Raw genomic sequence first — 23,232 nt, 5'->3', positions numbered from 1 at the left:
TTATCTTTAATCTCACCGAATGTACTTCAAATAAAGAATGTATTTTCAAGTAAACAAAATGTTGCATTTAAATCTCATTGGCAGTACTCGTAAATGTTCTAAGTATGTAAGCCTTATAGTCGTTACGTAATCGCGCAACTAACAAGCAAGAATGTACACACACAATAACACTGTGACGTCTTTGCACTATAACAATGCACTCCTAAATACTGTCTAAATAAGTTCTCTAAGTCCTAGACTGGATAGTTAACTTCAGAACATTGTTGCATGTTAACAGTTTCTCAGTGTGACAAAGCATACTAGATATGCGAAGTGAAATGTTTTATGGCAAAGACAAAGTTAAAAAGCTGATTATATTTCAATAAACGGTTTTACATGTGAAATGTATAAAGCTTTACTCTTCCTAGTACGCAGATTGTCAACTGAAAAGCAATTATCATGTGATTACGTCGGTAAGGAACACTGGAATTTTGCTCAAGGTTAGCTTATGTTATTTTTCTCTGAGCCAGCCGGCGCACGCGGCTGCCTGCGGTGCAACTCATTGTCTGTTTCTTTGTTGGCGCGCGTCGTTATTGGGATTAGGAGACCCAACTTCTACAAATTCACCTTGCCGAGAGGGCCCAGCTCTGTTTGAATCCCGCCAGTTCTGATGCAATTCAGGTCTGTCGTTACGATCATATCGTCTTTCGTCATGTCGGTAATTTCTATAGTTTCTTTCTTGTCGGTCACGTGGTGGAGAATTTCTCCCTGAATCGTAACTGCGCGCTGATACCGTTGCGTCTTAAGTTATTCCGTCTCCCTTGATAATAATTATTTTGGTTTCCATATTGTCTGTTTCTCTGATTGTCTCTGTGATAGTCATTACCGCGGAGAGGTGATCTTTCCCTGTAATTACTACTCTGCCAACGGTTGTCATACGGGTGGTGTCTGTTTTGGTCACGATTTGTATTGTGAGAATAGCCTTGTCGTGTCCAGTTATTATTTCTTTCATCGCGGAATTGCGACGGATGTGACCTGTAATTGTTGTGTTCCTGTTTTCGCGTTCCGCGATTGTCAGTGTCAATTTCTAATTCTTGTAAGAGTCCCTGAAAAGCTTCAATGTCGTCTTTGCAACGGACTGCCAAAATAATATGTCGTAAATGTTCAGGCAATTTGATTAAGCAAATGCGGATGAGTTCTGACGGGCTGTATGGGTTTGACAGGTACTGATTCTTGTGCAACATGTCTTCAAAATATTTCACAAGACTGGAAAATTCAGATTGTTCGAAATGTTTCATCATCATGATACTATGTTTTACTCGGTCTTGTGTGGCTTGGGACCAATATGCTGAGAGGAAGGCATGGTAAAATTCTCCTTCACTGTGGCAATCGTGAATGACCGATCGCATTCTTGCAGCTGGTTCATTCTCTAAGTAGCCACACATAAATTCTAATCTGTGGTCTAGTGACCAGTTGGGAGGAAAACAATGAGAGAATTGATGGAGCCACGCTTGTGGATGAATGTCGTTGCCAGAATTCTTAAATGTTTTGAATTTACGTGTAGTAATGAATAGCTTATAGTCAAAATCATCGTGTCCGCGGGTAGCATATCGGTCATTGTTACTTCGTGTCGGCGGTTCCATCTCAGAATTCGGTGCACCTTGCCAATATCTTTCATAATCTCCAAAGTGCCCTGTGTTATTATTTTGTGTCAGTTCCGTATTTTTATGTCCCTCTTCCCGTATTGGAGTGCGAGTGTCCTCTGAAATACGTAATTCTTGTATTACCTGTGTGAGCCGATCTTGCACTTCCCGGATTTCTCTTTGGTGTTGTGTATTAATTTGATTCTGATTTTGTTTGAATTTCCTAATTTGTTCGCACTCTTCTGTGTCATTCAGATCATCATCTACCTTTGTAGATAAGTTAATGAACTGATCTGAAAGTTCGGCTACTTTCTCCGATAGTGAACACATTTCCTCAGTGTGTTTTTCTGAACCAAGTTTCAGAGTGTTCATTTGTGTTGAAATCGAATCTACTGTGTCCTTTAAGTTCGCTTGAGTTTTTGCAAGTTGCGTAACCGAATCGGTAGATGCAACTGAGTCAATTTTAGCTTGCAAGGTCTCATGATTTTCATGAACAATAGTTTGCAGTTCTTTTATGGCTCCCTCGTGATACTGTAATGCATTTTTAAGCTGGGAAAAAAATAGGTTGAAATGCTCACAAATTTGTGTTTTTACGTCATTAAAGACTTTTTGACATTTCGATTCAATGTTAAATCTTCACGTGTTTGTTCAAGCGTATGTTCCACTGAGTCTACCTTTTGAAGCTTTTGTTCCATTTGTTTCTGATTTTGTTCAAGCGTTGTGTCTAACTTTTGTAGCCTTTGTCCCATTTGTTGCATTAACTGTAATAACAACGCTCTGGTATCTGAAACATGTTCCTCAGTGCTATTCGGCAGTGCACTAGAACCGGCAATATTCGCATTTTGAAAAGCAGAAAATGTGGCCCTACTTATTTGAGAAAACTGTGAGGACGCAAAACCTGAATCTACAGTATTTGCAAGAGTGTGTCCTGTCATTTCAGAATCCTGAGACGAGCTGTTGCCGACCGATCGATCGATAATGCTTCCCTGTTCACTAATTGTATCACTGTCTACGCCATTATCTGCAACCCGCTCCATTTCCCTATGCACAATTACCAAATTACTACTTTGAACATTAGTTAATTCATTACACGGTGGCGCTAACACACTGCTTTCGTCTTCACTGTCATTTCTCGGTTTACTTTGGAGCCTAGTGTTACGTTTTACACACGCCATTATTGTCACAATATTTCACACGACAACACAGAAAAGCACAATTTGAAGAGCAGAAATAAGAGAACACATTAACATAGCACTGAAAATAATATCTAGTTAATCGCAAGCGCAGCTGCAAAATACGTGGTGCAAATCTACATGCATGCCACAACTGTTTTACTGTACAACAATGAAAGACTGTAACTACAAAGGAGATTCTCTCTACAATTACGCACTAGCAATAAACAAAAGCTACACTAATTACACAAACTACAAGAAAAAATCAGAAGATTCCAGTGAGGTATCCTCGGCTAAGGGTCAACATATGAAACGCCCACTTAGAACAATTATACACGACTGTGCTTAAACTGACACACAATATTTTTAGCGCAACGCAATCTGACTTCCAAAAATCCATACAAACGAATGGCCCGGACTAACATTAATCTATACCTTTCACAAATCACTTACCTCAGAAAAATCTTCGTTACTCGAACTACTGCAATACAGCGAGCGCCACTACTGCCAACTAAATAAAAGAATCAAACTACGTAAGGCACTAACTACTGATAGGTATAGTTAGCAAATGAAAGATTTTAATAGAGAACAAACAGTGTATTTACCTTAATAGTCAATATATCAGCTCATGACATCCATTCTTACAAATTTCAAAACTCCGCCATTTCTCTCCCCACATCCACCACTGCTGGCGGCTCACCTCCAAATGCGCAACGCTACGCGCTGTTAGCATCCAGCTGCCGCTGCCCAACACTACAATGGCAGACAACAATGCAAACCAGCCACAGACTGCACACGGCACAGCCAGTGATTTTTATACAGAGCGCTACGTGGCGGCTGCGTTACCAATAAAAAAACCTAAACAGCCTACTTACAGTACGCCTGGGCATTGAGTCAAACAGTGCTTGGATGGCGTGTACAGATACAGTTGCCCATGCAGCTTCAACACGATACCATTGTTCATCAAGAGTAGTGACTGGTGTATTGTCACGAGCCAGTTGCTCGGCCACCATTGAGCAGACGTTTTCAATTGGTGAGAGATCTGGAGAATGTGTTGGCCAGGGCAGCAGTCGGACATTTTCTGTACCCTAAAAACGTCCGTACAAGAGCTGCAACATGCGATCGTGCATTATCCTGCTAAAATGTAGGGTTTCGCAGGGATAGAATGAAGGGGAGACCTAAGGGTCGTAACAGATCTGAAATGTAACGTCCACTGTTGAGAGTGCCGTCAATGCGAAAAAGAGGTGACCGAGAGGTCTAACCAATGGCACCCCATACCATCACGCCGGGTGATACGCTAGTATCCATAAGGGAGGATCAAGCACATTGTAATCCTTTCAATCTGCTCCAGTTATCAGAGAACGAGTATTGGTCTCCGTGCAACAGCAGCACTGATCTAAGAGTAGTAGCAGCAGTGCTTGAAGTGGTGCCATGAATTATAAAACGTTTGTAGTATGCTATTTGCGTGACAGGTTTATGTATTGATCTTCATTTAAATCAAATAAGGGGCCTATTGGGGAACGTAACTGAGAAGTGGAAGAAATTGTCAAGCAACAAGTCTGTTCGAAACAGAAAATGAGAAAGTTGCCTAAATGACAGTAATATGCTGACATTATAAGTACTAAGATGGAGAAATTTCGTGCTTATGGTTCACCCTACTCCATGTAAATTTACCTCATAGCACTTTTGCATGTTGTACAAAAATAATATAGGGGTCAAGTGCTAAGACTTTCGCAATATCCAGTTATTATTGTCACAGAAGGATTATTATCTTTTGTAATTACATACATGGAAACTAAGACCTGGTGATTCTTTACGGTCTCCTGGACATTACAAAAGGTGGGAAATGATTCTTAATAAGTTGTGTGACCACCATGGACAGCAGTTCATGTTCTGAAACATACTGGCGTGTTCACCACAAGGGCTGTCCACAAGTGCTTGTGGTAGGGCTGTCCATTCATACACCCGCGCAGTTCACAACTGCTGGATGGCCGGTGGTGCATGTTAAAGTGCTGCAGTAAGTCTCCCCAATGCATCCCACACGTGCTCGTTGTGATTTAAGTCTGGGCTGAGGGCGGGCCAGTCCATTCGCCGAACATCACCTCCTTCAGCTGCGCAGTTCGATTCGGTCGCGCATTGTCATGCGTGGAAATGAAGTCAAGACCAGATGCGCCCCTGAAAACGCACAAGGAGAAGATGTAAATGTCGCAGCAACTTTAACCGGTGAGTGTGCCGCATTCAAAGATCTGGATTGTGGACGTACCATCATATGGGGAGAAGAGAGAACACGTAACCCACCCACGAAAATTGTTGAACATATTCGTTTTGGTGGTCCTGTCGTTATAGTGTGTGGAGGCATAATGTTGCATGGGCGTACTTACTCTTCAGATTTTCGAATACGTTATGCTCACGGTTCAACGTTATTATGACAATGTACTCCTTCCCCATGTGCGTCTTCAGAGGTGCATTCAGCTTGGATTCATTTTTATGGATGACAATGCGCGAACACATCGAACAGCGAAAGTGCAGGATCTTGCGAAACAAGCTGATATTCGGCAAATGGTCTAGTCTGTCCGTTCCTCCGACTTAAATCACAAAGAGCACGTGTGGAACGCTTTCGGGATGTCTACATGCACCAGCGACCATCCAGTAGCTGTGACCCGCACTGGTAAAGGAGTGGCCCGCCCTACCGTAAAAACTCCTTTCCGACCTTATGTGCAGCGAGAAAGCACCTTGCAGAGCATACACTACCACCCATGCTGAATACACACCCGATTAAGCACCGCGTCCCGCCTTTTGCAATGAACAGAAGACCATCATAATTGCGGTGACTTCAACGTAATTATTGTCTTCGAATAAAAGTGAATTTCTTTTCATGTCATTGCGTTTTTGATTTAGTTACCTTCTGTTCTGTGTTGTACCGCAGCAGCTGTCTCTATTCAGGCTTCATACAGCGAAATTCCCTGATGTTGGCTTCTGTATCTTCGAGGTTAAATAGTTGATTACAACACTTAACAGTATAAATATGGTGTCTTTCTCCCGGAGATGTCCGAAAGAACAGCATCTATTATGAATTAAGACACAAACGAATTACAAACACTGGCTGCGAGCGGGAGTTGACTGGAGTCCGTGGGGAAAGTTGGAAATTTGTGCCATACTGGGATTCAACTCTCCTGTTTACTTCAAATGGCTCCTAGCACTATGGGACTTAACATCTGAGGTCATCAGTCCCCTAGACTTAGAACTACTTAAACCTAACTAAGTTAAGGACATCACACACATCCATGCCCGAGGCAGGATCCGAACCTGCAAGCGTAGAAGCAGCGCGGTTCCTGACTGAAGCGCCTAGAACCGCTCGGCCACAGCAGTCGGCTAGTAGCCAGATACTATGACCACTGGACCATCCGGACGCATTGGTCGATGCAACTGCACGGAATACCATAGCACGCCTCCCATCTTACCCATATTCTCAACTTATCCATTACTAAAGTAGTACCCCTTATCTATTATTCTCATTATTCACGGAATTCGCTGTAAGAGCTCGAGCCTGGTGTACGTCTGCGCTGACTAGATCACTGGCCGTATCGCATTAGTTATACATATACACTCCTGGAAACTGAAATAAGAACACCGTGAATTCATTGTCCCAGGAAGGGGAAACTTTATTGACACATTCCTGGGGTCAGATACATCACATGATCACACTGACAGAACCACAGGCACATAGACACAGGCAACAGAGCATGCACAATGTCGGCACTAGTACAGTGTATATCCACCTTTCGCAGCAATGCAGGCTGCTATTCTCCCATGGAGACGATCGTAGAGATGCTGGATGTAGTCCTGTGAAACGGCTTGCCATGCCATTTCCACCTGGCGCCTCAGTTGGACCAGCGTTCGTGCTGGACGTGCAGACCGCGTGAGACGACGCTTCATCCAGTCCCAAACATGCTACATGGGGGAAGGATCCGGAGATCTTGCTGGCCAGGGTAGTTGACTTACACCTTCTAGAGCACGTTGGGTGGCACGGGATACATGCGGACGTGCATTGTCCTGTTGGAACAGCAAGTTCCCTTGCCGGTCTAGGAATGGTAGAACGATGGGTTCGATGACGGTTTGGATGTACCGTGCACTATTCAGTGTCCCCTCGACGATCACCAGAGGTATACGGCCAGTGTAGGAGATCGCTCCCCACAACATGATGCCGGGTGTTGGCCCTGTGTGCCTCGGTCGTATGCAGTCGTGATTGTGGCGCTCACCTGCACGGCGCCAAACGCGCATACGACCATCATTGGCACCAAGGCAGAAGCGACTCTCATCGCTGAAGACGACACGTCTCCATTCGTCCCTCCATTCACGCCTGTCGCGACACCACTGGAGGCGGGCTGCACGATGTTGGGGCGTGAGCGGAAGACGGCCTAACGGTGTGCGGGACCGTAGCCCAGCTTCATGGGGACGGTTGCGAATGGTCCTCGCCGATACCCCAGGAGCAACAGTGTCCCTAATTTGCTGGGAAGTGACGGTGAGGTCCCCTACGGCACTGCGTAGGTTCCTAGGGTCTTGGCGTGCATCCGTGCGTCGCTGCGGTCCGGTCCCAGGTCGACGGGCACGTGCACCTTCCGCCGACCACTGGCGACAACATCGATGTACTGTGGAGACCTCACGCCCCACATGTTGAGCAATTCGGCGGTACGTCCACCCGGCCTCCCGCATGCCCACTATACGCCCTCACTCAAAGTCCGACAACTGCACATACGGTTCACGTCCAGGCTGTCGCGGCATGCTACCAGTGTTAAAGACTGCGATGGAGCTCCGTATGCCACGGCAAACTGGCTGACACTGACGGCGGCGGTGCACAAATGCTGCGCAGCTAGCGCCATTCGACGGCCAACACCACGATTCCTGGTGTGTCCGCTGTGCCGTGCGTGTGATCATTGCTTGTACAGCCCTTTCGCAGTGTCCGGAGCAAGTATGGTGGGTCTGACACACCGGTGTCAATGTGTTCTTTTTTCCATTTCCAGGAGTGTATGTGGTGTCCGAAAGAATAGATATTGTATATACTGCCAATGATCTCTTCAGTACTGATGCACACCAGTCTCCAACTCTTATGGGAGGCGTGCTGTGGTATTCCGTGCAGCTGCAGTAATCACTGTGTCCGGGTGGCTCAGTGATAGGAGCATCTACGTAGTAAGCAGAAGACACGGGCTTGAATACCACTCCGGCACAATCAATTAGTCCCCGCTCGCAGCCAATGGCCGTGATTCCTCTGTGTCTTAATTAAACAATAAGAGAACGTCTAACGAATTATGTTCCATAGCGGTAGAATGTAATACGCAGGGTGGTCAGTAAAAGATACTTCAAAACGTGCGCTAGCAGTACAGGTGTCGCGTCGCCAGGCTGTGCGTGTCCCCTAACGACAGCAAGTGGAGAACGTATAAAAGCAGATTCTGAACAGGAGGTTCTGCACAGCGGCCTGTTATAAAGAATTTCCTGTCAAGGGGAAAGAGCGTAACTGGTTCCGCAGTGGCGTGACTTTGAGGGCAATCACCGCTAAGCACTTCCACTGTGGCCGTGGGAATAAATAGTAAATTGCATTCAGTCAATGGTCGCGTGAACACAATAAATTTGCCACGTTGTAATTCACAAAATTTGGGCCTGAGGTTATGACGGGAGTAATTTACGTCACGGACGAAACTGTCAGTAAATATTTCTTCGTAAGAAAGACATTAGTTTCACGCGAATACCTGTATTCGTCATCCTCTTATACCAGAATCAGGTATTATTTTTACAGTCATGTACGCAGTCGGAATTGGCGGCATTGACAGCGAACCCTAGGCTCAAACGAACGATTACTTTTAAAAAGTGATTACTGCATTCTAGCATTACAATGGGTAAGATACTAAAACAAGGGAAAGTTATAAAACTATACGGTATTATCAGAGAGATAGTGTCTAGTTTATGTGAAAGATCTTGCATAACCGTAAAAGTTCTATTCCGGATTAAGTAATTAATATTGTTAAACTATGCAGTCAATTAAACACAAAATTTTCTTTTGACATACTGCAGAAAATCAATCACGTAACCGCTACGGAATGAAAGAAATCTTTTTCACTGACAACAAACAGTCCAAATACAAAATTTCAGAAGATTGTGAATTGGAATACTATTTTATTGTGCAGCCGTTTTCTTCACACTAGTAACGTAAACTTCCTGCTATGTGATCACGACAAAAGACACACTGTATAGTAATACATGCACCATACTCGAGAATATAGGCCTGGACTGTGATTAATGCAGGGTGACGTAGAGGTTAGCGTGGCTGAGTGGCATTGCGGGTCGCCATATCAAACACGGCCACCAGAAATTATTTGCTATTTAATATTTATAATTTATGGACGGTTCTAGAAATTTTTATGTTTGTTACTGTTATTATATTCTCGAGTATTAGATGCTTGTGTAAATACCAGGGCTCACCGTACAGGAATTCAGTTCTGACTGTACGCTGACGCTCGTAATAAACGTAATTACATTGCTAAGTGTTGTGCTTCACTGACGACCTTGCTTTCGGATTTGGACTTGAACGTGGTTACGACGTGACGCTGGCGGAAAAGCTAAGTACTTCAAAACATGACCGCAGCTCTAATTAGACAAACAGTACGTCGTTCCCAGGTGTGTATGTTCAAGATTCCTATGGATTCCAAAACGACAGTAACTGAGCTGCACATCAGGCATCCATCAGTGTTTTGCGGGAGCCGGCCAGGATCCGACCAAATTGTTGAAAGTATTCGAGCGAGTCGCCAAATACAAAAGTTGTTACAACATGATGTGCTTGGCTTATGTTGGTCGTGAACAACGAAGAGAATTTCAACCGCTGTAACAATTTCCAGACTGAATTGAAAAAAAAAAAAAAAAGAAATTGGTGACAGTCATCAGCTAGTAGCGGAAGGACAACTGAAGGAAAGCACCCAACGTCATGAGGAAACGACACAGTCTAACACACAGAATTTATTGGCCTATGCTACAAATTGATCCGAATATGGCAAGAAACGACACACTTGATGGAAGGGTTCGCAGAAGACACGTACCAATCTCTTCTGGTACAGTGGTACAGAATGTCTCAACAAACGAGGAATTTATCACGCGGTGTCCAGCGCATGGAGAAAATTTACACTACTGGCCATTAAAATTGCTACACCACGAAGATTACGTGTTACAGACGCGAAATTTAACCGACAGGAAGAAGATGCTGTGATATTCAAATGATTAGCTTTTCAGAGCATTCACACAAGGTTGGCGCCAGTGGCGACACCTACAACTTACTGACATGAGGAAAGCTTCCAACCGATTTCTCTTATACAAAAAGCAGTTGACCGGCGTTGCCTGGTGAAGCGTTGTTGTAATGCCTCGTGTAAGGAGGAGAAATCCGTACCATCACGTTTCCGACTTTGATAAAGGTCTGATTGTAGCCTATCGCGATTGCAGTTTATCGTATCGCGACATTGCTGCTCGCATCACTAGCAGTCGAGATGACCGGCATCTTATCCGCACGGCTGTAACGGATAGTGCTGTCACGTGTCGATCCCAGAGTCAACAGATGGGGACGTTTACGAGACAACAAACATCTGCACGAACAGTTCGACGACGTTTGCAGCAGCGTGGAGTATCGGCTCGGAGACCATGCCTGCGGTTACCCTTGACGCTGCATCCCAGACAGGAGCGGCTGCGATGGTGTACTCAACGACGAACCTGGGTGCACGAATGGCAAAACGTCATTTTTTCGGATGAATCCAGGTTCTGTTTACAGCATCATGATGGCCGCATCCTTGTTTGGCGACATCGCGGTGAACGCACATTGGAAGCGTGTATTCGTCATCTCCATACTGGCGTATCACCCGGCGTGATGGTATGGGGAGCCGTTGGTTACACGTCTCGGTCTTCACATTGACGGCACATTGAACAGTGGACGCTACATTTCAGATGTGTTGCGACCCGTGGCTCTACCCTTCATTCGATCCCTGCGAAACCCTACATTTCAGCAGGATAATGCACGACCGCAGCTACTGTACGGGCCTTTCTGGACACAGAAAATGTTCGACTGCTGCCCTGGCCAGCACATTCTCCAGATCTCTCACAAATTGAACACGTCTGGTCAATGGTGGCCGAGCAACCGGCTCGTTACAATACGCCCGTCACTACTCTTGATGAACGGTGGTATCGTGTTAGAGCTACGTGGGCAGCTGTACCTGTACACACCATCCAAGCTCTGTTTGGTACAATGCCCAAGCGTGTCAAGGCCGTTATTACGGACAGAGGCGGTTGTTCTGGGTACTGATTTCACAGGATCTATGCGCCCAAATTGCGTGAAAATATAATCACATCTCAGCTCTAGTATAATATGTTTGTCCAATGAATACCCGTTTGCCATCTGCATTTTTCCTTGTTTTAATGGCCTGTAGTGTAGCAGTAAAGACTCGGACGAAAGAAGTATCAGTACGACAGACACCCGAAGGTCCCTATGACAGTTGTGGTTGACCACAATTTTCTCGCCTCTCTCCTACCGATGTTGCGAGAGAAGAGGTCCAGTATCTTATAGCAACCAGAACCGTCGGACCGAGTAAGCAGGAGATAGCAGAGAATGTTGAAGATAACGTATGTGCAACTTTACCAGCATTCTCCTCCACCACCGAGCGAGGTGGCGCAGTGGTTAGCACACTGGACTCGCATTCGGGAGGACGACGGTTCAATCCTGTCTCCGGCCATGCTGATTTAGGTTTTCCGTGATTTCCCTATATCGCTTCAGGCAAATGCCGGGATGTTTCCTTTGAAAGGGCACGGCCGATTTCCTTCTCCAACCTTCCCTCACCCGAGCTTGCGCTCCGTCTCTAATGACCTCGTTGTCGACGGGACGTTAAATACTAATCTCCTCCTCCTCCTCCTCTCCGCCACCAGCCAAACCCACCAGAAAGAATGGACTCGCGCAACTCGGACTTGTGCTCTGTCTACCGTCCGGGAATATACAACTAATTTAAGAAAGTGTAAAATCTAAGGTTGGAGGAGGACATTAGTGTTTAAATCTCGTCGACAACGAAGTCATTATAGACGGAGCATATGTTCAGTTTAGGGAAGCATGGGGAAGGACATCGGCCTTGTCCTTTCAAAGGAACCATCCTGGCCTTTGCCTGAAGCAATCTGTATAAATAATGGAAAATCTAAACCAGGATTGCTGGAAGCAGGCTTGAACCGTCACCCGCCTGAATTCGAGTTCAGTGTGCAAACAACCTCACCGCCTCGCTCGGTAAAACAAATGTTCTTAGTATCAGGATTGTCTTCGAAAACATTCATTTCCTGGTCAACCTGGTTGCCAACATACGAGTGTCGCCCAGTAATAGGCAACATAGCGCGCATAAGTTGCTGAACGATTTGCGATAACTCAGTCAGACGGTCTGTCTGCCAACGCACGATTGCATATTAGAAAACATTATGGCGTTATCAGAAGCAGTGCACCCTGGTGTCGCAACTCGAACATTACGTTTTTAAGTTTATTGTATAGACTCTAACCATTTCTTTATTACGCGTGACTTGCTTAGAATGTATCTTTATTTTATAAACCGCAATAATATTGACTTAGGCATTGAACACACCTTTACGTATACATATATTTAACACTTACAGTATGTTAAGCTGAATTTTAACGTAGTTTTGTTTTTATTATTAGAGTCGCTTATCTCCATTATTAGGCCTGTGAACCATGTACCAGATGTTTCCAAAATATAGGAACTTTCAGTCTAGTTCTTCCACCATAACTGCAGATTCGGAAGATTTCACATTCATATCATACTCTTTATTTTTCTCCAACCCTTGCAGCTAAACACTCTACCATCACTGGATGTTGTCGCAGCTGGCATGAAAACTGGAAGCATTTTTGTTTGCCATCGTTTGTCCTATGCAATACCTCCAGCCTGATTTATTCTGAGTTAGTCCTCAGAATAAGAAGTTTATTCGCACTATTGGAGGAATTTTGAACTCACGGCATGCACGGCTTACTGATTTCAATTACCTTTATGCGAATGCATAGCTCACTCACTATACATTTTCCTCACTCATGTTCCGATAAACGTATGGTCGTATCCATTCTGTCACCACAAATTTCTAATTGCAGTAATAACGAAACGTTGTTCTTCGAGAGCTCTTAGGACATTTCGTTCAGTTTACTTCTTATACGTAAGTTCACTTGATTGTACCAAAGTCCACATTTTTCGGCACTAAAGACAGTCACATTTCAAATGAATTGCAAATATAAACAGTTGAGTGATTGGAGGACCATCACAGTATGCATTGCTATATGATGTGTCCATGAAAGCGATGTAAAGTGAAATTCTAGAGAAGCAAAAAATTTAAACTGATTCAGCAGTTTATGTAAATTATTAAATGTTATTATCTTCAAAGTTTACAGCTCATTGTGAATATCGTCGATAGATATTTGTTGATCAACGCTGTACATGTTTCTTTCTGATGTGTTGATGTCTGTGGATATTTCTGTAAGCGGGCTCAGTCCTGCATTTACAGCTCTAGAGCTAGGTATTTTTTTTTTTTGTATATCTCACGATTGTTCAGGTTCATCATACACTGCCGGAAACAAAAATTAGTGCACCCTTTTAGGAGGGTGTTACCATAGCACTATGAGCATTGTAAACTAAGAGCTGTCATTGGACTCTTGTATCACTGCAGAGGAAACAAAGCTGCTCACACAAATTTAGTAGAACTTTACTCACCTAAATTTGGCAATGACCTCTTTTGCGCTATAGTGTCACAGGTTATACCATGCACATTTTGTAATTAGCCTATGTTACTCATTGTTGTAATGATAAACTATGTAGTTATTTACAATCTCCTATGTACATGAGAATGGCCAAAGTGCATACTAATTAGCTTAAAATACTTGATATATGATAATATTTTACTGGGATCCAGTGAAAACCTCTTTGAAATGCAAGGTTATTCCAATCAAGTGCGAGGTGCGAGAGCTAAAAGAATAAATATTTTGTGCATTATTGTATAAATCACACAAAATAGCCTAACAAGTCCCTCCCGGTGATTTATATTTGACATGCAGCTTGGACAATTGTTTCCAGCATGGTTTTCCTCGGCAGACAGTCTGATTTTTTAGAGGTGATTCAACTTATTAAACAAAGACGGTGCGACACTGAAACAGGTTTGATTTTAGCAATATACTTATAACCATGTAAATGCAGTAACAGTGTAAATGCAATAACAATGGAAATGCAATAACAACGTAAATGCACGTGATTACTATGTCATACTATAACGGATGGTAACAGCTTCTTACGAATATTAAGTGTTCAACAGTCGTAACACCGCTTCCAGACGCACAAGCTATCAGGAAAATTAAGTTGAAAATAAATTCCAGAATTAATTAGTATGTTGAGACTACACGATAAAAAAAGATAAACGATAGACAAATTTACTCCTGAGAGGTTATTACAGCGTACAGAGATGTTTTATAAATACAGAGCACTCGACATGCAATCGAATAAACCTTTAACCAGAAAAGAAGGAAGCGACTCGTTTGTCGGACAGTGAAATCAATAACAGCTCCTCCATATGGTATCTCCAACAACTCCATTGACAAGCAACAGATTGCCTTCCTCCTCGTCAGAGTCGTCCTTTCGCTTAATGGCTTCTTTTTCCGATAGGGAACAAATTGCTTGTATAACAAAAAAACAAGTCGTCCTGTGTGTTCTGCTGAGCCCGTTTTACTTCGAGCGATATAAGTAAAACTGTTTGAGCTGTCAATGTTCATTGCACGTTTTCATCTCTTTGCTCTCTGGGAAAGACAGTTAGTCAGGCTCCTAACAGGTGGTCAAATTAATGTGACTCGACAGTGTAAAATTAAGCAACTGTAGCTCAAGGGCTGATATGAGCATCACAATACCATTCTATGTTGTACTGGAGATCGCCTGCCTCCTATGCGTGGAAAGAATAGACACGACACAACAGTAAAACTGTAAGAATTTTGGACCAACGAATATACAGATGAAAAGCTGAAATATTGCTTGAGATCACAGACGTGTTACGACGAACCTCTGAGAACAGATAACTGGGAACTGGGTTGAGATTTCGAGTTCCGAAACACCAGCCATAGACAACAGTGACTTTCCTCTGGAATTAGCAGAGACGTTGACTGACATTCTGTGGTGTTCAGCGACGAGTCTCGCTTCTGTAGGTAATGGTCGGTTTGACACCAACATGTCAGTAGACGACCTGTTGAAAAATCAAAGGAAGCAGCGATTCTCGAGACACGTACCTCTCGGCCTCCGAGAATCTCAGAGTAAAGAGTAATTGTATATGAGCAACTGGACTCATTTGGTAATTGTTGAAGGGCTACTGAATGGTCGTCAATATGTAGCAAAAATAGTAATTGACACTTTCATTTCCCTCGTGGTATCTGAGAGACGACTCATGCAGTCATTAAAAGGAGTTTACCAATTCAGGTGGGAGTGTTCGAGATTGGACAGGGTCAGAAAACGAAACTACCATGAGTAAATGAGGAATGAACGCCGAAATTTTCGATTTGTAATCCTATAATTCTTGACTCGGACGTTGAACCTTTTGACACTGAGATCGTTACAGACGTTTAGCTTAAGCGTAAGTGTAGCAAAAGCGACAATAATCCTAATTTGTCAGTCTTATTAGGAGCATCCTGGCCACTTTCGCGCTGTCTCTATATACACAGAAGAGCCAAAGGAACTGATACACTTGCCTAATATCGAGTAGAGCTCCGCTAGCACGCAGAAGTGCCGCAACACGACGTAGCATGGACTCGACTAATGTCTGAGAGAACTGACACCACGAATCGTGGAGGGCTGTCCATAAATCCGTACGAGAAGGAGGGGACGGAGATCTCTTCTGAACAGCACTTTGTAAGGCATCCCAGATATGCTCAATAATGTTCATGTTTGGTGGTGTTTAAACTCAGAAGAGTGATCCTGGGGCCACTCTGTAGCAATTCTGGACATGTGGGGCGTTGCATTGTCCTGTTGGACTTGCCCAAGTCCTTCGCAATAAACAATGGGCATGAATGGATGCAAGTGATCAGATAGGACTTTTACGTACGTGTCACCTGTCAGTCGTATCTAGACGTATCACTCCAACTCTGCTGACATGCAGGGTCCATGGATTCATGAGTCTGTCTCCATTCCAGTACACGTCCATCCGCTCGATACAACTCGAAACGAGACTTCTCCGACCAAGCCATATGCTTCCAGTCATCAAAAGTCCAATGATGATGATGTTTGGTTGGTGCGATGCTCAACTGCGCGGTTGTCAGTGCCCGTATAGAGTCCCAATTTTTACACAGTCCAATATTTTTCACAATCCAATCTAGCCACAGTCACGAATGATGGGGACAACGCAGACACCCAGTCCCTGGGAAGAGAAAATCCTCAACCCTGCCCGGAATTGATTCCAGGACCCCGTGATCCAGAGGCAGCAATGCTAGCCCCTAGACCACGAGCAGCGGACTCAACATTCAAATGTCGGTGTTGATGGGTCCAGGCGAGGCTTTAAGGTTTGTGTCGTACATTTATCAAGGGTACACGAGAGGGCCTTCAGCCCACGTCGACCATGTTTCTTTGAATGGTTCGCACGCTGACGCTTCTTGACGGCCCAGTACTGAAATCTGCAGCAATTTGCGGAAGGGTTGAACTTCTGAACCATTCTCTTCAGACGTCGTCGGCCCCGTCCTGGCAGGATCTTTTTTTGGCCGCAGCGATGTCGGAGATTTGATATTTTACCAGATTTCTGATATCCACGACACACTCGTGAAACGGTCTTATGGGAAAATTCCCACTTCATAGCTACCTCGGAGATGATGTGTCCCATCGCTCATGGGCCGACTATAGCACAACGTTCAAACTCACTTAAATCTTGATAACTTGCTTTTGTAGCGGCAATAACTGATTTAACATTTGCGTCAGACACCGGTTATCTTATATAGTCGTTGCAGACCCCAGCGCCGTATTCTGACTGTTTACATATCTCTGTATTTGAATATGCATGGCTCTATCAGTTTCTTTGGCATTTCGTTGTCGATTATTTCAGTCTTTCAGGCTGTGTGGCCGTGGTCGAAGAAACTTTTCGGTTCCTGACTTTTCGTCCAGAGCTGCGCTAGACAGCTTCGGTGGTATCTACGCTCTAAGACAAAACAATCGACACTCCACGAACAAATTATATGTATGGGTTGGGAGTCAGTAGATGACACACCTGTATGTGTGTACAGACAAGCAAATGATTACAATTTCAGAAAAATTGGATGATTTATTTAAGAGAAGGATCTTCACAAATTGAGCAAGTCAATAATGCGCTGGTCCGCCTCTGGTCTTTATGGAAGCAGTTATTCAGCTTAGCATTGAATGACAGAGCTGTTGGATGTCCTCTTGAGGGATATGGTGCCAAATTCCGTCCAGTTAGAGCGTCCGATCGTCAAAATCCCGAGCTGATTGGAAGCCCCTGTCAATAATACGCCAAACGTTCTCAACTGGGGAGAGATCCGGCGACTGTTCTGACCAAGGCAGGATTTGGCAAGCCCGAAGAAAGTAGTAGAAACACTCACAGTGTGCAGGTGCCCATTATCTTGTTGGAATATAAGCCGAGGATGGCTTGATACCAAGGGCAACAAAACGGGCGTCTACCTCTCTCTCGCTTCCATTTGAGCACTGATGACCAGTGAAGACGTGTCTGGGGACGCCCCGGACAGTGGTGGGATACCAACTTGGCTGTCGCCCGCCATACGGCCCGACAGCTGGGAGTTATGGTCTAGGATGCCATTCCATTTCACTGCAGGACCCCATTAGTTCTTTTCCGCGGCACATCGACAATATTCAGAGACCCGTTTTGTTGCCGATCGTTGAAGGCTATCCCAGGCTTACATTTCAGCAAGATAATGCCTGCTACACACAGTGAGAGTTTCTACTGCTTGTGTTTGTGCTCTCCAAGCCATATTTTTCACTGTCTTAGGAAGTGTAGTGAGGTAGCGCACCACAAACGTCGTGACTGAATTGATTATCTCTTGCCGAAATTGTAGCTCTAAATAAGTGTTACAAATCAGGGCTGTTGGTTGATCCACATCGAATTCATGATTCGCACGCTGAACCTTTTATAGCAGTGTTGTAGTTGCAAACTTTACAAACACAGTACGAGATTCATGCTATACGCTGAGGTGACAAAAGTAATGTGATAGCGTTACACAAATATACAGATGGCGGTAGCATCGCGTACGCAAGGTATAATGGCGGACTGCATTGCTGGAGCTGTCGTTTGTACTCAGATGATTCACGTGAAAAGGTTTCCGATGCGATTATGGCCGCACGCCGGGGATTAACTGAATTTGAACGCTTAATGACAGCTGGAGCTAGATGAAAAGATGGTCCACATGGCTTTGAGCACAATGGGTGGTTTTGAGCACTATGGGACTTAACATATGTGGTCATCAGTCCCCTAGAACTTAGAATTACTTAAACCTAACTAACCTAAGGACATCACATACATCCATGCCCGAGGCAGGATTCGAACCTGCGACCGTAGTGGTCGGGCGGTTCCAGACTGAAGCCCCTGGAACCGCTCGGCCACACCGGCCGGAAGCTAGGTGCATGAAAATTTCATTTCGGAAATAGTAGAATCCAATATACCGAGACCCGTGGTATCAAGAATGTGTGGCGAATACCAAAATTCACGCTTTATCTCTTACTGCGGAGAAGACAGTGGCTGTCGGCCTTCACTTGATGACCCTAGAGCAGCGGCGTTCGCTTAGAGTTGTTAGGGCTACCAGACAAGAAACACAGCGTGAAATAACCGCAGAAATCAATGTGGGACGTACGACGAACGTATCCGTTAGGAGTTAATGGGCTACTGTAGCATACGACTGACGTGGGTGTCTTTGCTAACAGATAGACATCACCTGCAGCGCCTCTCCTGGACTCGTGACCACACAGGTTGGACGCTAGACGACTGGAAAACTGTGCCCTGGTCAGATGTGTTTCGATTTCAATTGGTAAGAGCTGATAGTAGTGTTAGAGTGTGGCGCAGACCCCAAGAAGCCATGAATCCAGGTTGACAACAAGGCACAGCATAAGCTGGTGGTGTCTCCATAAACGCAAGGGCTGTGTTTACATGGAATGGATTGGGTCCTTCTGTTCAACGACCCAGTCATTGACTGTAAATGATTTAGTTCGGCTACTTGGAGAGCATCTGCGACCGTTCACGAACTTCATCTGCCAAAATAACGAAGGAAATTTTGTAGATGACAATTTGCCATGTCACTTGCCACAACTGTTCGCGTTTGGTTTGAAGATCATCGTGGACAATTAGAGCGAATGATCGGGCTAGTCAAATAGCCCGACAAGAATACAATCGAACAGTTATGGGGCACAATCAAGAGTCCTGTTCGTACTTATGCAGGCAACCCTTTCTCAATTACGCAAGGCTATAGAGGCAGCATGGCTCAGTATTTCTGCAGGAGACTTCCAACGACCTGTTGAGTCCATGCCACGTTGAGCTGCTGCACTATGCCGAGCAAAAGGAGGTCCGACACGACATTAGGACGTATCCCATGACTTTCATCAACTTAATGCCATATAGCTTATTAGCTATAGGAAAAAGTAATTTTTTTTTTTATTTTGGACTTTTCTTCATTACAGAGGTTTAACTCCAACATAATAATTTATTCGGAAATTGCTATACAAAGAATAAACGTTCTTAAACTATATTTTCAAAATATTCCTCCAGGTGTTTCGATCTTGTGTGTCCTGTTCCTCTGTGCCCATTCTCCTCATTGTGTGCTGTACATTGTGTAGCCAGGTGGCCATAGGTAGTCCTCTTCTTCTTCTCCCCTCCGGTTCCCACTCCAGTATCAATTCTGGTATTCTGGCTTCCTCCATTCGTCATACATGCCTGTACCACTGTAATTTGTTTCTATCCATTACGTCATATATTATTTCTTTTATTTCCATTCTCCTTATCACTTCGGTGTTCCTTATCTTACCTTTACTGGAGATTCATGCTGAACTTCTTCAGAAGTTTATCTCTAGAGCTTGTAATTTTTTAATGTGTTTCAGGTTAATTGACCAGTTCTCCATTCCATACAGAACCACACTCTCTAATGTGGATTCGTATATTAATTTTTTAGTTCTGCTCATTACATTCCTGCTCCAAAAGACTGAGTTAAGCATCCCAATGACCTTCTGTCCGCTACTATTTCTTTTATTGATTTCTGACTCTTATTTTCTTTCTATTTCTAAAATAGATCCCAAATATCAGAAAGTGTTTATCTTTTTGATTTTCTTTCCTTCAATGTATAGCTCATCTGAATCATTAGTCAAGTATTCTGAAAAAGTAATTCAGGTGTTTAATATCTACGCATTCCTTTGGGAATGGGTCTGCAGGCCAAGACAGTAAGGCAAAACAGACGATGCTGTGGAGAGGACTCAACAGTGGGGATATATTATCGGATGAACAGGAATTCCTTTAGAACAGAACATTTTTTTCAAGTGTGGATATGTGCGTTTTCTTCGTGTGGAAGTTACACAACAGTAAAATTTAGTATTTCTAATTAATAATTCAATTTGTAGGATGAAATATCCAACATAAGTAGGAGGACAACAGGCATCCTGTATAAAATTTGACCTTGAACTTCACTTTCAGATTCCCCCCCCCCCCCCCTCCACTCTACTTCACACTCCCCTTCCACCTACCTCTCTCCTCAGTGCCATCTGCCACTCCCCTACAAACTGCTCCTTTCCTCACCTCTCTCCCAACGCCACATTTTATGGAATAAGCCAATCAGAGAAATTTAAGCCAATTATGTTACACATTTTCTGTTGGCATAATGGTGGTTTGGAGTGTAGGTCACAGATCTTTTTTTGGATACTCAAGGTCTACTTCTAAAACGTAACATATGAATGCACCATTTGGTATGCTCATTGCATTAAAACTATCCACAGGCAGGCACGAGAAACCAGTATAACTGTAGACACTTTTAATATTAAGGTATACAAGCTTCATCGCTACTCTCATTATAATCAGCCATAAACCAATTATTTGCAACAGCATTACTGTGCGAACAGTGAACAAGACCACCTCTGTCACCACATTCAACAAATTGTAATCATGCAATAATAAGTTGTAGGTTTACATAAGTAGTTTTTCAGCTAATCATTCCGTACTGGACGAGGTAAAATCAGAGACAACGTGCACGGAAATTTTCAAACATGTCAGTCTATAGCAGGACATCGGTGTTTAAAGATGAGTTGGAGTAATCTCCTAATGTCTTGCATGTTTTATGCATTTCCAACGCATCAAACGCAACGCATCAAACAGCAGAGTGTCGAAACATGCGAAAGAAAGGTCGGAACTCAGAAGTGTCATTTGACGTGGAAGGTGGGTTAATGATGTCAGACTGGCACAAAATTTCACCACAATTCTGTGGACGTCTCACGTGACGGTCGATCGTTACACTGCTCTACCCCATCTACTGACGCCTCTGCGATGAAGGTCATAATAACGACACACGGTGTTGTAACTACGCGGTTTTCTTATGAGAGGCGGAGGAAAATGTTTCAGACACATCGCCGCTCATAATCGACGTGGAGAGGTCTCAGAGGGTGGTATAAATGGCGTCATTGAAACCGCCGCTTCCCTTAAAGCATTGACTCACCCACATTTCACAGCCAGAAAGTTTGCAGTGAGCTAAGTAACAGGACGGCATTCTGGCTAACCTTTGACACTGTTGACATTCCCCCGAAATGTTAACCCAATCTCTAAGCACTTGGTGTGCCTGAAACGCATTGAACGTAATTGCAACCCTTTGGAGTTTCGTACGACAGAAATATTTTCCTCTGTGCGCAGTTTGGATACACTAGGGACCGTTTGAAACCATTCGATGAAATCGAAATGTGATCCGAAGCAGCGAATGGTGTTTACTCTTTTTCAGCCCTCTTGTTTCACGCCCTCCACTGGTTTGACCTCAAGGGAGTGCTGCATTGAGACATGCTTGAATAAAACGGCAAAGTGGCCTTCTAAGATCTCCTCAATTTGGCAACACAGTATAGCTTATTTGTTGGGCAGTTCAGAAATGTCCCTGTAGAGAGACAGACATTCACTGATACCGGTAGATATAAGGGGTGTCGAAAGCGATGCCTGTCATGCCGACTCTTGGTAATTAATGAATGATCATCTGTGTACAAGGACATTTTTAAAGTGGTGAGCTTAAGGATCCCAAACGCTTGCCTGAAGCTTGTCTTACCGTTTTCATCAATTGAGTATGTGAGTTCAATAGAACAGAGCTGATAGAACATGAGTTAAGACAATAGGGAATAACTTCTGTTGAACTAACGGGACTCATGAAGGACAAAGAGCGTAATGATAGCACGGATTGGAATATATTCCATACAGGGTAAGTCAGGAGGAAAGGTACGTGTTTTCACGGGTGATAGCATTACTGATTCTGAACAAAAAATCTTGATGTGGACATGTGCCCTATTTCGCATGGTTTCCGAGACAGAACACTTTTAATGTACATTTTTATTTATTTGCTGTATTATTCATTGTCATTGTTTACAACGTACCACAGTATTATAGAGGAAGTTGAGACGAACATTTTGATTCAGGACACTTGTGGTCCATCAAGTCGGAAAACTACCTCAAACTGGCCTACAAAACGTACCTAAGCTACAGAGCACGGGCGTCTCAAAGCATGTACCTTTCCTCCTGTCTCTCTCTCTCTATGTACAGGGTGGTCCATTGGTCCATTGCTAGTGATCGGGCCGGCCGGAGTGGCTGAGCGGTTCTAGGCGTTACAGTCTGGAACCGCGAGACCGCTGCCGTCTTAGGTTAGAATCCTGCCTCGGGCATGGATGTGTGTGGTGTCCTTAGGTTGGTTAGGTTTAAGTAGTTCTAAGTTCTAGGGGACTGATGACCTTCGATGTTAAGTACCATAGTGCTCAGAGCCATCTGAACCATTTTGATAGTGATCGGGCCAAATATCTTACGAAATAAGCATCAAACGAAGAAACTACGAAGAACGAAAGTCGTCTAACATGAAAGGTGAAACCAGATGGCGTTATGGTTGGCCCACTAGATGGCGCTGCCATAGGTCAAACGGATATCAACTGCGTTTTGTTTAAAATAGGAACCACCATTATTATTACACATTCCTGTAGTATGTAAAGAAATATGAATGTTTTAGTTGGACCACTTGTTTCGCTTCGTGATATATGGCGCTGTAGTAGTCACAAACGTATAAGTCCGTGGTATCACGTAACATTGCGCCATTGTGGACGGTATTTGGTTCGTGATACATTACCCGTGTGAAAATGGTCCGTTTGCCAATTGCGGAAAAGGTCGATATCGTGTTGATGTATGGC

Source organism: Schistocerca gregaria, chromosome 1, assembly GCF_023897955.1.
Source record: "Schistocerca gregaria isolate iqSchGreg1 chromosome 1, iqSchGreg1.2, whole genome shotgun sequence".
Lineage (NCBI taxonomy): Eukaryota > Metazoa > Arthropoda > Insecta > Orthoptera > Acrididae > Schistocerca > Schistocerca gregaria.
This window is presented reverse-complemented; position numbering follows the sequence as displayed.